Genomic DNA, 14,460 nt, shown 5'->3' on the forward strand with positions numbered 1-14,460 from the left:
CATAAATGTGTTTTTTTTCTAATTTCTCCAAAGATTGACGGCTGCCTATAACTAATCCAATGACTGACATCAAGAGCATTGATACATGCAATTGGAATATGATGACATGCATCAACCAAGTCAGAGAGCCTGACCACCCGATCCCGTTAGTCGCCTCTTTCTACAAGCATAGTCATTTGCATTTTAACGTTCCTGCATGCGCTATTCCAGCTGGACACGTTACTGCAGTCTAAGACAATCATATGTTTAGGTTGGAGTTTAAATACCAGTACGTGGTTATGATTTCATGATCACAAATATAATGTTTTGGATGGAATGTGAGTGGAATGATGATATTTAACCGTTCGTCCATGATATTTGTATTTGCATATAGTTAAAATCACGAATATGTAAATATGCATACTGTGCATATTACTTCAGTGCTGAATACATTCAACTGTTTGATTTGCATTTTCAGAAATTGCAGCAGTAATGACATGATATGTTATAGATAAATTCATAATATGATAAATATATTGTCATTACTGAGTACATTAAGTTGTGCATTAATGCACTTTCTTATGCTGAGAATGTATGATGGTGCTCACACCATAAATAACTGGACCCGTGAAGATTCCGGGGTAGAATAGGTCTTCAGCAACCCATGCTTGTCGTAAAAGGCGACTAACGGAATCGGGTGGTCAGGCTCGCTGACTTGGTTGATGCATGTCATCGATCCAAAGTGCGTGGATTGATGCTCATGATATTAATCACTGGATTGTCTGGTCCAGATTCGATTTTTTACAGACCGCCTTCATACAGCTGGAATATTGCTGAGTGCGGCTTTAGACAACAAACCAACCAACCATAAATAACTGAACTATTTTTTTTCTGTTTATATGAGGAGTTTTTTTAACCTTACAACCAGATTACCTCATCCACATGTATGGCATTATCATCATTATCTCAGGTCTCAGTCGCGTTATACAAATAAATTTCACTCCCAGACACTCTGTTTTGGGTAATAGGATTCGCTCGTAAGACTGCAGGCCCTGATTGGATTTATTATGGTGTGGTCGTGATATTGTTGTACTATTGCTGACGTTGCTTAAAACCACATTCACCCAGCCACTAAATCTGTTTCTCAGATAATCCTACTTATGTCTCGTCAATACATAAAATGTGTGCAAGATGTATCCAACAGATATATATCAGATCTCACAATCAACATGGACCATTGTTGCAAGTGAGTCAGATAGGCCTCACATTGGGATACAATGATAATACTGCTCTGTTTGGCTTACATTCAAAATCACTCACTCAATCTATTTGACATAGCCCTGCTAACCCTCATGTTAGTACATACAATTCGTTCAGTCCAGCAGAGCATATATTAAGTCCGATGTCAACCGAGCAAACCACACCATTGTTGCAAATGAGTCATGCTGCACCTCGAGTTGTGACACATTGATAGTACTGCTCTATTCACTGAGTCAACATTCCAACGTGAGCGACTCACACCCTGGGGCTCCTCATTTCCAGCTTCATAAAAGTCATGGCTTGTTGGGTCACAATACATAAACTTGTATGTGAACAGCCTGTTTTCAGGTTCCCTCTAATAATGCTCGGATTTTTTAAATAATCCCTTTGATGTACAGTAAACTACGGTTATAACGAACTCAAAGGGACCTCTAATTTTAGTTCGTTATAACCGTAGTTCGTTATAAGCATATATACAGCATAGATACAGCAAATAGTCGGGACAAAAAAGTATGTTTGTTATATCCGTCAGCTCGTTATAAGCGTGTTCGTTATAAACGTAGTTTACTGTACTTGTTTGTTATGCTCACGTGGTAGTCTGCCTTCCTGACTACCAGGCTAGACAGGAACCGGGGTGAATCACTTTGTCGCGTGTCATTGTGCGAAATACCGAACAACAATAATCACTATATACAACTAGCACGCTGAATAAAGAGGCAATACGCCTGAACAGTTTTGACCTACTTTCCCGAGTAAACAGTGTCAGAATAATGTCAAGCTAACCTATCCGATAGATTTTTCCCGTCCACAACTGCAGTTGGTTGGTTTGTTGTTTAACGCCGCATTCAGCAATATTCTAGCTATATGACGGAGGTCTGTAAATAATCGAGTCTGGACCAGACAATCCAGTGATTGATATCATGAGCATCGATCCACGCAATTGGGATCAATGACATGCGAGCCTGACCACCCGATCCCGTTAGTCGCCTTTTACGACAAGCATAGTCGCCTTTTACGGCAAGCACGGGTGACTGAAGACCTACTCTACCCCGGAATCTTCACGGGTCCCACAACTATGCATACGGGATAGGTTGACTTGAATAATGCCAATGTGGTGCACAAAAATACTAGCGATAAAATTCTTCCCCTTTTCATTAGAAATATATGTGCAAGAAGCAGAGTGAGTTTACGATTCCGACTGCGTCGTGATCACGTTCTTATGAATCACTGTCAGTGACGATATATATCAGGTGTTCCAGAAAAGATGAGCGTATCCTTCCTACGGGTGACGCCCGTCACAAACACATGCAAAGGCAAGTCAATTGTTCACCTGAAAAAAAACACATGCCTTGAACAACTGGATAGCAAATTTACACCTGAAATGTAATTGAATAATCCGGATAACAAGATGTCAGTGATCAGTCGATTTCTGAGTGCCGCATCAAGAGCGCATTGCGGATCTAGATTGTTCCCCTCAGACCTATATATTAAGTTGCTCATAATTTAACATTCAACATTTCTATTTAAACGATTACAACCATCTCATTCAACTATTTCACTTGGGTACTCATTCAGATAACAGAGACCCAATGTAGAGCCCAGGAAGAACCGGGATTTAGAATTCTTTTTTTCAGCAACGCACGCTTGTAAGTGGCGACTAATGGGATTGGGTGCTTAGGCTTGCTGACTTGGATGATATGCGCGCACGCACGCACGCACGCAGGCACGCACGCACGCACGCACACACACACACATAACGGGATTGGGTGGTGAGGCTCGCTGACTTCGTTGATGTATGTCATTGTAGCCCATTTGCGTAGATCAGTACTCATGATGTCAGTCACTGGATTGTCTGGTTGAAGAGACTTGATCCATGTCAGATCGGTAAAGGCAGCCAATAGAGACATTAAAGGTAGAAACAGCTGGACGGGAGAATGCAACAGAGTAAGAAGTGATTGAAGACTTGCAACCATCTTCCGAGCTTCTTCGAAGGAGATATTTTGTTCATGATGGATCTTCAAGATTTAGGATCCATGCTACCACACAGAGTAAGTACTTGAAAGAAATTGGTATAAAAAAATAAGATGATTTAAAAAAATAATTTTGTGATGCTTTCTATTAGCAAAGATAGTTGATGGCTCTATCAAGGGGGTTAAAGTACCGTAAAATGATTGTCTCAAGCGTGACACGTAATCCGATCATAATCAATGTAACTATCATCAACCTGTGTTTTAAGCCAACCGATTGCTGAACATTTAAATATTTCAGCTAGTGGTGTGCACAGCCACCAGACCTGTGAAGATCCGGGGTAGAATAGGTATTCAGCAACCCATGCTTGCCGTAAAAGGCGACTATGCTTGTCGTAAAAGGCGACGGGATCGGGTGGTCAGGCTCGCTGACTTGGTTGATGCATGTCATCGATCCTAATTGCGTGGATCGATGTTCATGATGTAAATCACTGGATTGTCTGGTCCAGACTCGATTATTTACAGACCTCCGTCATATAGCAGGAATATTGCTGAGTGCGGCGTGAAACAACAAACCAAACCAAACCAAAGCCAAAATATGTTTGACAAATTTTGTTTTAAATATACCTTTGTATCCATGTCCAAGTATATCAACTTGTTCTCGTTGCTGTATGGCTGAAGTTATGCTCGAGTGACGTCCATCCTGCAGTCAGAGATCTCACCGCAGCGGTAACAAACAACAGAGGCCCGGCACGATTTGGATCCATGTCAGAATACTATACATTCATTCCATTGCTACAATAACCAGCTTTAACCCATTGTGGAATCTTTGAATTGACAAAAGTGAAGAGGCCTATGTTGTTCGGTCGAACAAAACCATCCTTCTTGACAGTAAACCGCTTCTGAGATGTGAATATTATAATCTTCGTTCTGCACAATGCCCTTACAATTCCAGGATTCTTGTGCTCCGAGACAGCAACCTCAATGTAGACAAACTTGTTTTCCAATTTGAGCAGATTGACGGATTGCTGTCCCTTTGAACATTATACAAGGAGACCACCGGATCAAAGCTTGGTGACAATGGTAACCTCTCCGCAGATACCAGCAATACCTTAGGAGGTTGCAAACGGATTCAGAAAACTGGTCGATTGGATGTTGGTTTATTTGTGTGTTGTCTAACGCCACACTCAGCAATATTCCAACCATACGACGGCTCGATTTGATGGTCGGTTGGGATCGGGTGGTCAGGCACGCCGACATGGTTGATGCATGTCATCGATCCCAATTGCGTGGATCGATGCTGATGATGTCAAGTACTGAATTGTCTTGTCCAGACTCGATTATTGACAGACCGCCGTTATATACCTGTAATATTTCTGAGTGCGGCGATAAGCAACACACTTACATCAAAGCATAAGCAAGGTGATAAATTGATACATATATAATTTGGCCAAGACCAAGATTTTAAAAGACCAAATGTTTGTATAATTTAACACAGAGCATGGCATGGCCAGCCGATTGATAGGATCGTGCTCAATCTACCACCCGTCTAGGCAAAGTTAGAGTCGAAGTGGTCTGTTATACGACGGAACACTATTGCCGGGTCTGGCACACCTGATTCCCTTCATATGGAGACACAAGGGCGCAAACCACGGCCAACAGCCTTCCAAATAAGGTCGCCTCTTACGATTAGCAAAGGAATGCAGGAGACACATTCTACACCTGGTCCCCACAGGAGAAAAAACATATTAACACTTGCCGTTACAGTATTCCTGATTTTAGTTGGTATTATAGCTGATAACACATTATTGCAACGTCGACAGATATCTATCCACCTCAGACAGTGTTGAGATAAACGAAAAATGGTCAGTTCTTAACTTAAATTAGACACTGCTATCCTATCTCCTCCTCCACAACCTTCTTCTGTTCTAGTTCACAACCCCAATCCTAGTCACCGTCTATTTTACTATATAACACATTGATTACCACCCCAGTAACCCTGAACCACGTGGGCATGTCACGGATTTTATAAATTGTGGTTATTCTTTTGTGAATAAAAAAAACACAAAAAAAGTCGATGAAATGTATCCAACTTAATACTCTTTCAGGACTGTATCATGCACTTTCGAAGAATGATAGAACTTCTTGCAGGAAGCTGTTTCTACTTCTGTAAATTACTAACTAGTGTAAAAGTGTAGATCTATACGCTGAGTAGGAAGTGTACGTATTTCTGGCGTAAGTCGATCTTGCTCAAAATCGATGTAATGGATCTCGAGTGCACCCTCTAATTGATATGACATGTACCACTTGAAAGGGATATTTCCATAAGACAGAAACAAACTATATGCATGCCAACAAAGATATGTTTTATGAGTTCTTATACAAACATGATTGTTTAAGAATGTTTACTTATGGATTCATATATAGAGATAAAGAGGAATACCATTCTCAACAGAACGACCAATGTTATTCTTCCTGCAGAATGTTCTGAAACCCGAATCACTTTCATCCAACATCTAGCTGACACGCCTCAACATAACAGAAATATGCACTTTAGAATTTTCATTGTCATTTACCGGTCCTACATCCTTACATTTCCAGTTGTCGTGTCAAGTGCTCCTCCAGAACCTTTTTGTCACTCTGCTTCTTTTGTTTGCCCTGGGACTCTATCTCCTCAGAATGGAGCTTCACAGTCTGACCCGACAACCTCATTCCTTCAATGATCCCTCTCGTTGTCAGCTTGATTGCATAATTGTTGTATTCCTTCTCGTTCAGTATGATTGTCTCCCTCACAAACTCCACTTTCCTGTCTTCATCCTTCTCCTCTTTATACTTATGAAAAACATGTCTTAGATCCTGAATCTTGAAAGACATCACTACCTTCTGATCCTTCTTCCTTCTTATGTACACTGGGGCTTTGCCTGATGGCATTCTCATGATGGTCTCAACTGTGAACCTTCGACACATTTCCCTCTCCGTGAAGACAACCTGTGCCACACAGTTTGTGTTAGCTTTGACATTAATATCACTGTTGGTTTCAAACGTCAGTGTTTCCTCAAATGTTTGTTCGGTGGTTTTTGTTATCTGAAGCGACGTTTCAAGTTTACCATCGACAACGCCAATAGAAAAGTTTGCCTTCCCACTAATTGTAAATCCTTTCTGGAAAGTCACTTTCATACATGCCTTCCTTGCCCGTTCCATTCTGAACTTGTAAATCTGGTCCATATCAGTATCATTATGATAATCAGTAGAGAGTATTGATGTGTTGGCCATATGCTCTCCCGCGTTGGAAGATGGATTCGATTCAGACCCGCTATCCCTCGGTTTGAGCTCAGCTTTAGAATCTTCAAACTGATAGAAGTTCATTTGGACGTCAACAACGAAGTCTTTTCTTCTGATGAAAAGCTTTCTGAAACAGCCCGCATCCTTTATGAACTGATCCCAGGCCCAATCCTGGATAATTTTGTGAACATCAAGAATTGGTGAGATGTCCTCAACCTTTGCGTCACCTCCACAGATCATGGTGAAAGCAGCTGCAAATATATATTTAATTTTAAAGTTAGTGAATTTAAAGTCCAAAACAAAACCTGATCCCGTATGAGGATGTTCGGTAATGAAAGAATGATGTTGGATCATAAATAAAATCTCACTCTCGTGTCTTTTGTATGAAATATATCAACTCTCGTTGATAAAAGTGGAAAAACTACTCGGAAAGCCTCTCTCTCTCTCTCTCTCTCTCTCTCTCTCTCTCTCTCTCTCTGTCTCTCTCTCTCTCTGTGTGTGTGTATATAGATAGATGATCCTGTATAGGGGTTTATGAGATAGCTAATGAAGAACTAAGCGTGGTTTTACATTCATGATAAAACATTGTTCTATGATGACGTCATTTCTGGAGATTCGAACATGATCTCGCAACTTGATAAAGTCGTAAATTTGACGCCGTTATTTTTGAGATGGGAGTGTCTAGTGAGTTGTTCCCTAGACATGTAGCTGGGCAACGCAATTAAATGCAGTTCCAGAACGATAGCATTCGAAAACATTCGGCGAGAGATGACAATCGGTATTGGGAGGAAACGTATAGATAATCGACGTGAAATTGTGAGAATATTCGAGAAATAACAAACGTAAACTGTTTATATAAAATAGACTTGTTCGACTTTGCCGAGAGCGGATTGAATTTAGGATTCGGAGTCATCATTATTCAAATACGGGTAAATATTTTGTAAAAGCTTGTACATTTTATTAACATCCTTAAAAAGAGGCTGTACAAAATGTTGATGTTACATATATTGGTTGTTTTACGCCGTTTTACGCTAAATTCCAGGTATATGACGGCGGTCTGTAAATAATGGAGTCTGGACCAGTCAATCCAATGAATATCATGAGCATCGATCCGCGCAATTGGGATACGATGACATGCTTCAACCAAGTCAGCGAGCCATGGTCGCCTTTTACGGCAAGAATGGGTTTGCTGAAGACCTATTTTACCCCGGATCTTCACTTTAAGCTGTGCCGAAGTGAGTTTTTTAGGTTAAACTGCCGAATGGTATCTCAGTCGGTTATCACTACAAAACTGGTTCCAGTACTAACTAGGACAAACGGCCACACACACGTGCATGTGCAAACCCCAGTTTACCCCACTTCGCCTGCCACAAAGCAATCGTAGTCCCAAAGTTTAACATAGACCAATGACAGTCGTAGTTCTGAAATTACTTCATGAAATTGGGCCCAGGTGGTTAACCTGTGCGACCTGTTTGGTTTCATGAAATTATATTTTGTTTAGTAGATAGTAGATTTCATCCTCTAATCTCATATATTCAACATAACATGTTTTTGTTCTTTGATGCATCAAACAGGTATCAAATCACCTCTTATTGAAATGCGTTAAGTGTTACACGTGTATGTGACAGGAAAAGGTATGAACTATGTGAAAATAAAAGATTTCTAATAATTACAATATTTTTTGAATGTAACATGACTTGTGGAACGCTACTGACAGTACGCGAGTGAGTTAAAATTTTACATTGCATCTGCAAAACTGCAGCCATATCGCGGTGAAAACAAGATAATTTCTAAATTCCTGTCAACAAAGGACAGTAAAACGGTAGGGTCAATATCACCATTGACATATAAAACAAACCAGATCCAATTTAAAACATCATTATTCTATGTAATTAATGGTATCATATAGAAATAGACTATAAACCACCAGCAACCAAAGTTACACCACCTCACTGGGGATCATGGGGACGTACATTACCTTTGCTTCCTGCATAAATCCCCAGCAGGATTTATGTCATCACTTTGGACACCAGTGGCTGTACGATATGCTAGCCAATATTAAAAAGACACAACATCATTTCTAAAACATTTGTCAATATTATATACTTTGATTGATAATGGATTTATGTGTCACTGTCAGGAGGACAATACTTTATCATCACTTTAACCCCCGAGTGGCACCACCATCTATAATCTCAGTTGCTGATAATATTATACTAATTTTATAACACATAGCAATTATTCAAAATTTATCCATTTGTTCTATTTCTTTTAAAAAGCCAAGAATTAAATGAGCATTGACATTATTAATACGATCCTTCAAAGAAGATGAATGATAATAGATATCCCTTGTGAGAGAAAAAATTACACAGTCAAGCAAAACATGTCTGACTGCGATTCTCTCATCACAAGGGACGCAGAACGGAGGATCCTCACCTTTTAATAAATATTCATGAGTAAAACTGGCATGGCCAATTCGACATCGTTGCAGTACAACTTCATCACGTCATGTTTGGCATCCCAAGTAGGTATAACCTATAGTTTGTTTAATTTCATGAAGTTTGTTTTGACATTACGCGAGGACGAATACGAATAGACAAAGACGGGGACTGGTCGTGTAACTTTATGCTGTTCGGTCACGCACAGCTGAACAACACGACGACCATGCCCCCAACCATAGACGCCCTAACAAAGCGTCAACACAAGCGCGGTTGCCAGGTAAACAATACGTCTTCAATAGCTGACCTTTCATACCACGCTAAGCAACAGCGCAGTGTTTAAAAGGAACGTTGACATTAATACACCTATGGGAATGTACATGCAGTTATAATCCTAGTTACTCCTGGTTAGGATATGCATAGGTAACTAAAAAAGAGTTAATCTTTTCGGACCCTTTCGACTTTATTAAATAATATTATTTCTGCAGCATGTAAAATATGCATTATGAAACACATTCTCTTAAATTCTGATTGAGCGAGTTGTGTTTGACACCGCTTTTAGCATTATTCTAGTCACGGGTGTCACTTTCGTGTTGAAGGAAAACCAAACGTTGAGAAGGTCAAGTGAGTGAATGTCGGATACACACTGGTGACTACAAAAATCGAATCTTGACCAGGGACACCAGTGAGTGAAAGCATGAGCACCGACCCTACGTGATCGACCACACCACCGGGTCTGACAAACTCATCCTGTTTAGTCGACCTTATGACAAGCTAGGTATACTGATGGCCTACTCTTTCCCGGAATATATATACTACCCCTTCGGTGAATCATTAATGGTCAGCGGACCCACGTTAAGAGGATTCTGGCACGGCTGGGCAAGCTATTTCAAGCGATTGATACAACCCCCATGCCCTCAGCCCTACCCTTCACTAAAATCCGCAAGATCAATATATGACACCCCCCGAAACCAAAGGCACATGTTTACAACACTGAGCAATGAACATATATGTATGTACCACGACCTATTTACAGAAATAAGAAACGTTGTTACCTTCATGTCCTTATCATGGGAGTTGTACTCCAGTCACACTGCCTGGCTCGCTTTGTGACCGACAGTGTTACGAGTTGCTTCGTAGTTCATATTTGCCAATAGCGACATACCACTGTTGATCGCTCCTGCCGTTCTATATTCTTATACACGGTTGATCTTACAGAGGGTCTATTTTCAGCGACCAGGTGGCCCTCTCTAGTGTGTTGTAATTTCTGCTATGTGTGAGACTGAACTATTGACGTGTAAAGTTAGTTGGTTGGTTTGTTTGTTTTAAGCCGCACTCATCAATATTCGAGCTATATGACGGCGGTCTGTAAATAATCAAGTCCGGACCAGACAATCCAGTGATTGATATCATGAGCACATAATTTGGATCGATGACATGCAGCATTGAGTCTGACCACACAACCCCATTAGTCGCCTTGTATTACAAGCATAGTCGCCTCTTACGACAAGCATGGGTTGCTGAAAACCTTTTCTACCGCGGATCTTCACGGGTCGACTTTGTTTAAAGAGGTTTACCAGATTTGTATAGGGTATAAATATATAAATTAAATAAATGTGTTTTGTTTTAAGAAGCTTGAATTAAACGTGGTGTGACTGCCTTTCGTGTTACTGGGTATGAACGTCGTGTTGTTTATATGATATACATTGTGTTACAGTAAACTACGGTTATAACGAACTCGAGGGGACCACTAGTTTTAGTTCGTAATAACCGTAGTTCGTTATAAGCATACATACAGCATATATACAACTAGTCGGGACTCAAAAATAAGTTTGTTATATCGGTCAGTTCGTTATAAGCGAACGTAGTTTACTGTAATTTGTATGACTTTCTGATTGAAATATGACAATTTATGGTTTCATAATTGAAAAGAACAAAATAATTGGAATGTAAGTGAAGGACACGGGTTGTAATGTTGAAGCGACAAAACTATTTCCATGATTATAAAAAAAGGTCTCATAAAACCATAGGACTATAAGCATAGGTTTATGAATCAGCATCAAATATCGAAACCCACGCCTTTTCTTTAAAATCGAGGAAGAGAAACATGAATCAAAACTCAAATTATTTTGTTGTTATATTTGTTGTTTAACAGACTCGTTTATTAACAGACTCCGTCATACAGCTGGACTATTGCTGAGTGCGGCGTAAAACAACCCACCAACCTACCAACCAACCAACACTCGTGCATATCACCGAGATACCCATGCAGAGAGCTAAGGATAGACTTCATCTTCAGCAACCCAAGCTTTCATAAGGGGCGACTTGAATGATAACAAATAGTACAAAACATGTGTTTTCGAGCGCGGTACTCCAGACTTATTGCCCACGCCGGCCCAAATCATGTTTGTTTGCGTGACGTTGTTCAACGCTGCACTCAGCAATATTCCAGATAAATAACGGCGGTGTGTAAATAATCGATTCTGGACCAGACAACCCAAGCTTTCATAAGGGGCGACTAACGGGATCGGGTAGTCAGGCTTGCTGAATTGGTTGATGCATGTCATTGTATATCAATTGCCTAGATCGCTGCTCATAATGTCAATCACTGGATTGTCTGGTCCACAATCGATTATTTACACACCGCGGTTATTTAGCTGGAATATTGCTGAGTGCAGCGTTGAACAACGTCATGCAAACAAACATGATTTGGGCCGGCGTGGGCAATAAGTCTGGAGTACCGCGCTCGAAAACGCATGTTTTGTACTATTTGTTATCATTCAATTGTGTAACCGTAGACATGATTCTGAAGTGAAATGACGATTTCACGTCTCACAATAAGAGTCATCAGAAAGATGACATATCCCCCCGGCAGCTGTCTGTAAAGTAACCACTAGTAAATGTGCAATTCTGTATGTAATGAGTCAACAGTTGAATGTTCCTTCAGAAGCATACATTGTTTACCCACTGAATGGTTTTCAAATTCTGGCCCGGTTATGAACCCGTTCCCCATTGGAGTCTAGGTCCAACTTCTTTCCATAAAAAATGGTAAAAAATATAAATTCGTAAAAAAAAGATATATCAAAAAGCACCACTTAAGTATGTACCTGATAGCCTTGCCAAGTTTCGGTCAAAAACACTGAATGGTTTTCGAATTCTGGCCCGGAAACGAACCCCATCCCCAAATGAGTCTATGTCCAACTTCATTCCATAAAAAATAAAAAAAATAAAAATTAGAAAAATCCCAAAATATCAAAAAGTACCACCTCAGTATGTGCCTGATAGCTTTGCCAAGTTTCGATCAAATACACTGAATGGTTTTCGAATTCTGCCCCGGAAAAGGAAATGATTACGGACGAACAGACGGACGGACAGACAGACTGGCTGATCGCTATATCCCCCCGCATTATATGCCGGGGGGATAACATGACATAGTGTATGCATGACCCATGGTCACCCTACGTAATTGGTTGTACCAACAGAGACGGTAAAGGCGAGAAATCGTATGCAACGTGGAGATGGATTGTCAAAGTATGCCCGTGATACTATTCGTGAGGTGCATTGTTTGTTTGTTTTAAAAACGTGATTCAAAATGGAATCACCCTTGACATCTGTCCACTGTTTCACAAAGAGAATGGTACAGGCAACTGAATATCTCGAAGGACTTTATTCCGGATTATTAACCTCCAGTAACGTCATCCTATTGTTCTCCAGTGTGATTATATCTCATAAACAGGGATGTTATATAACATCACTGGGATTATAGTAAAACAACTTCCGCTGACATTGTAACATATTAATGTTTCTCGCAAGAAATATATTTTGCATTTGAACACAAAGTAATAAATTGTAAAATCAAATGTTTTCTTTATATTCCCGAGGATTGAACACTCAACCTTCGTATCTGTAGACCAATCAGTGTACCACTGGGCGACAGAGGCGCTGACAAATAACAATGCTTTTAAAACTTTATGTTTCAAGTACCGTACGCCAGCAACATATATTTTACGCCCGTTTCCTAAGATTCATAGAAAGTATGTTTGAAACATAACAACATTTTGATAAATGTTGTTTTAAGTTTCTTTTTTCGGTTTATCGGTTAGATAAAACACTTCCTCGGGTTTTTAAGATATTTAAAACCCGCATCCGCGGGATAAAACATAAGGGCGTCAGTCCCGAGATTTTATCCCGCGGATGAGAGTTTTAAATATCATAAAAACCTTCGGACGTGCTTAACCCTACACATAATCTCCCCTGATGAGCTGCAAAACCTGAAGATGGCGTACCAAAGGGAGCCATCTCAAAACAAAAGAAGAAGAAAAAGCTGGACAGTTTTCACAAGCGGGCATTAAGACATGTCATGCGAAGATTTGTCAGGAAGAATTGACCTACTTCTCCCAGAATGCTTAAGAAAATCCTGAAAGAAGAGCATGACATTAGTGTGTCTTGGTATATAATTAAGTTTTCTTAAAAATGTACCAAGATATTGTTATCATATTTCATTTCAAATTTTAATTTATTTCCATGTGTTTGAGACATTCCCTCTTTGTCGGGCCGGATGTTAAAATGACCATGGTCAAGCATGCGGCAACCATGTTTGACACGGTGTTTTTATTCGGACATTAAATATTACAAAGCTGGTACTTCTGGTTAGGTCAATGATTAATAATCGAAGATAACCGATTTCGATTCGTGAATGTTTGTTAAATGGAAAATAATTGAGGTAATCCAGGTGCCAAAATGACGATTGACGGACAATAATGACATTTTCATTGTCATGAAATCGTTCTCAGCCAAATAGTTTATAAAGTAGATATAATGTGTTTGTGTATGATTGTGTGCGTGACTTTATAAGTAATTTGGCGTGTGTGTGTGTGTGTGTGTGTGTGTGTGTGTGCGTGTGTGTGCGTGTGCGTGCGAGCGTGCGTGTTCATAACCTAATCTTAATTTTAAACATTGTGTTAGTATATATCTTATTTTACCTTACCCAGATCATGGAGTTATAATTTGCTTTTATGTCTAAGTGTCTCGTAGACCATACCTGGTCGGATGTTATATTTACTGTTCGTGTACGTGTTTTATTATGAAGTGTATATAACATGTGACACTATAATAAACATTATTCTCTCTCTTCTCTCTCTCTCTCTCTCTATAATTTATGGATAACAACTTCTTTATTTCCTGTAAAGGCGACGTTTCGTCCTTGCTTTACAACTTTATAAGGATCTATACCGAAACGTCGCCTTTACAGTAAATAAAGAAGTTAATATCCATAAATTGTGTCTACTTTGTCATTCGTCAGTTTTTAAGTAATACCTATCAAACAATTTAAATATTTTATGTCCGCGCCAATTTCATACGGCTTTTGCCAACAAAGGGACACAACTCCATTGGTGTAGTCCAGTAGAAACTCTGACTAATGTGTTCATGTATCAAGGGCGCGTCCTGTCTGATCTGATGAGGGATGGAGTCTAGACTGTAGGGTAGAGAAGTGGTCAAAACATTCATTTTGTCAAACATACAGTCACATTCAG

General features: G+C 39.9%; 1 long non-coding RNA gene and 1 pseudogene across 1 annotated transcript in view; one reads left to right on the plus strand and one right to left on the minus strand.

Annotated features, from left to right (window-relative positions):
• LOC139441573 (uncharacterized) overlaps window positions 1-14,460 on the plus strand; it is a 395,726-nt gene that overhangs the window by 303,551 nt on the left and 77,715 nt on the right. The gene's annotated exons all lie outside the window — the stretch shown is intronic.
• LOC139441582 (uncharacterized) lies at window positions 5,566-8,971 on the minus strand (annotated as a pseudogene).

This window comes from Haliotis cracherodii, unplaced genomic scaffold (assembly GCF_022045235.1).
Source record: "Haliotis cracherodii isolate W230 unplaced genomic scaffold, xgHalCrac1.p SCAF_41, whole genome shotgun sequence".
Classification (NCBI taxonomy): Eukaryota; Metazoa; Mollusca; class Gastropoda; order Lepetellida; family Haliotidae; genus Haliotis; species Haliotis cracherodii.